Raw genomic sequence first — 4,107 nt, forward strand, 5'->3', positions numbered from 1 at the left:
AACCCTAAACTTAACCCTAACACTAAATCTAACACTAACTCTACCCTACCCCAAATTCTAACACCAACCTTAACCCTAACCCTAATCCTAACTCAAACCCTAAACCTAACCCTGACTCTAACCCTAACCCTAACCCTAACCCTAACCCTTACCCTAACACTAACCTTAACCGTAAACTTAGCCCTATCACTAACCTTAACCTAACCCTAACACTAATTATAACAATAACCCTAAACCTAACCGTAAGCCTAACCTAACTCTAAATCTATCTCTTATTCTAACACTATAAGAAACGCTATCCCTAACCCTAACACAAACACTAACACTAAACCTAACCCTAAACTTATCCCTCACCCTAAACCTAATCCTAAACCTAACATAACCATAACCCTAATACTAACATGAACACTAATTCTAGCCGTAACACTAACCCTAACCCTAATCCTAACCCTTAATTTAACCATAACATGAACCTTAAACTTAACCCTAACCCTAAACCTAACCCTAATCTAACTCTAAACCCAACCCTAACCCTAACCCAAATCCTAACCCTATCACTAACCTAATCCAAACCGTAACCCTAAATCTAATACAAACCCAAAGTCTAACCTTGAACCTAACACTAACCCTAAAACTAACCCTATTCCTAACCCTAAGAGAAACCCTAACCCTAAGTCTAACCCTAACCCTAAAACTAACCCTAACCCTAACTTTAATCCTAACCCTAATCCTAACCCTAATTCTAACCCTAACAATAACCCTAACCCTAACCCTCACCATAACCCTATCCCTAAACCTAACACTAACCCTAACCATATCATTAACCCTAATCCTAAACCTTATTATAACCCTAAACCAAACACTAATGCTAAGTTATCTTAATCCTAACCCAAACCCTAAATCTAAACCTAAATTTAACCCTAAGCCTAAACTGAATACGGACCCTAATCCTAATCCTAACCCTAACCGAACCCTAACTGTAACCCTAACCCTAACCTAACCCTAACAGTAACAGTAACTTTAACACTAACCCTATCCCTAACCTACCCTAAACCTATCCCTTACCCTAACCCTAATCCTAATCATAACTGTAAACCTATATGTAACCCTATCAGGAACACTAACACAAACCCTAACTCTAACCCTAACACTAACCCTAACCCTAATCCTAACACTAAACCTAACCCTAACTTTACACTAACACTAATTCAAACCATAACCCTAAAACTAACCCTAAACCTTAACCTAACCCTAATCCTATCCCTAACACTAACTTTAACCCTAACCCTAAAACTAACCCAAACCCTAATTCTAACCATAACACAAACCCCAACCCTAACCCTAACCTTAACCTTAAACTAACCCTATACCTAACCATAACTTGACACTAACCCTAAGCCTAAACCTAAACCTATCACTAATCTTAACCTTAACCCTAACCCTAACACTAAACCTACCCTAACCCTAAAACTAACCATAACTCTAACCCTAACTCTAACCCTATCACGAACACTAAACCTTATCCTAACCTTAACACTAACCCCAAACTTACACCTAACACAAACATTAAAACTAACCCTAATTCTAACCCTATCCCCAACACTAACAATATCATTAACCCTAACCTTAACACTAAACCTAACACTAACACTTACCCTAACTCTAAGTCTAACACGAATTCTAATCCTAAACCTAAATCTAACTATAACACAAAACCTAACCCTAACCCTAACCCTAATCCTAACACCAATAATAACCCTAATCCTAATCCTCACTTTAACCCTAACCCTACACCAAACACTAACCCTAACACTAATCTTAACATTAATCCTAGACATATCTATAACCCTAACCCAAATACTAATGCTAAAACTAACCATAACCCTAACACTAATCATAACCTAACCCTAATCCTAAATATAAACTTAACACTAACCCTAACCTTAACTCTTACACGAACCCTAACCCTAAATCAAATCCTAACCTAACCCTCACCCTTATCCTAACCTAAACCTAACACTAAACCTAACCCGAAACTTAGCACTAAAAGAAACCATAAATCTAACCATAACTCTAACTGTAACTCTAACACAAACTTAACCCTACCCCTAACACTAAACAGAACCCATACCCTAACACTAATCCTAACCCTAACCCTAACAGTATCACTAACCAAAACCCAAACCATAACCCTAACTGAAATCTAACAATAACACTTACCTAACCCTAATCATAATCCTGACCCTAACACTAACCCTAATTCTACCCATATCTTTAACACGAGCCCTATACCTAACCATACCACTAAGCGTAACCCTCACCCTAACCCTAAACCTAACCCTTTCAGTAATCATAAACATAACCCTAACCTAATCCTAACAGAAACCCTAACCCTAACCCTAACCCTAACCCTAACTTTAACCCTAACCCTAACCCTAACCCAAACCTACCCTAACACTAATCCTAACCCTAACCCTAATCCAAACCGTAACCATAACTCTAAACCTAACCCTAATAGTAACCCTAACACAAACCCTAATTTTATCCCCACAACTTACCCTAACCCTAACCCTAAAAGAAATCCTAAACCTAATTTTACCCTAAACTAATTGTAACCCTTACCCTTAACATAATTCTAACACTAACTTTAACCCTAACACTAACACTAACCCCAACATTAACCCTAACTGAACACAAACCCTAACTCTAAGATAAACCTAAACTTAACCTAACCCTAACACTAACTCTAACCTAACATTAACCCTAAACCTACCCCTAACCCTATCTCTAACCCTAACCTTTACCCTAACCCTAACCCTAACCCTACCACGAAACCTAAATTTAATTCTTACCCTAACCGTAACACTAAGACTAACCCTAACCCTAACCATAACATTAACACTATCACTAACCCTAACCCTACACTTAACACTAACCCTAACCCTAACTCAAATACAAAACCTAACCCTAACACTAACACTAACACTAACTAACCCTAACCCTAATCCTAACACTAACCCTAATCCTAAAACGTAACACTAACATAAACCTATACCAATACCTAACACTAGCCATAACACTAGACCTAATCCAGACCCTAACCCTAACCCTAAAACTAAACCTCACCCTAACCCTAACCCTAACCTTAAACTAAACCTATCACTTATCCTAACCCTAACCCACACCCTAACTCTAACCATCAACCTAAACCTAAACCTAACACTAACCCTAAACTAAAACTAACACTAACCCTAACCTTAACCCTAAACCTAATATAACACTAAGCCTAACTCTATCCCTAACCCTAATCTGAACTTTAACCATAACCATAACTGGTAAACATAATCCTAAGTGTAACCCTATCACAAACCCTAACCTTAACACTAACACTAAACATAACCCTAACACTAAACCTAAACCTCACCCTAACCATAACCCTAACACTAACACTGACACAAATTGTCACTGTAATCCTAATCTAAACCCTAACTTTAACCTAACCCTAACCCTAACACTAATCATAACCCTAAACCTAACCCTAACACTAACCCTTATCCTAACCCTAACAGTAACCCTAAGCCTCATCCCAATCCTAATTCTAACCCTAACACTAACCCTAACATTAAACCTAACCCTAAACCTAAACCTAACACTAACCCTAACCCTAACCATAACCCTAACGTAACCCTAACCCTAACCCTTACACTGACTCTAACCCAATCCATAACATTAACCCTTACATATCCCTAACCATAACACTTACCTAACACTAACCCTAAATCTAAACACTAAAACTAACACTAACCCTAACCCAAATGTTAACAATAAATCTTACCCCAATGTAACCTTATCACTAATCCTAACTATAAACCTAACTCTAAACCTAACACTAATGTTAACCCTAACCGTAACCCTAACAATAACCCTAACCCTAACCATAACCATAACCCCCAACTAACCCTAACACTAACCCTAAGCCTCACTATAACCCTAATCTTAACCATAACCGTAAACCTAACACTAACACTAAACTTAACACTAAACCTAAGACCACGACTAACCCTAACCCTAACCCTAAAGCTAACCCTAATCCTAACTGTAACACTA

Source organism: Urocitellus parryii, unplaced genomic scaffold (assembly GCF_045843805.1).
Source record: "Urocitellus parryii isolate mUroPar1 unplaced genomic scaffold, mUroPar1.hap1 Scaffold_253, whole genome shotgun sequence".
NCBI classification, from domain to species: Eukaryota; Metazoa; Chordata; class Mammalia; order Rodentia; family Sciuridae; genus Urocitellus; species Urocitellus parryii.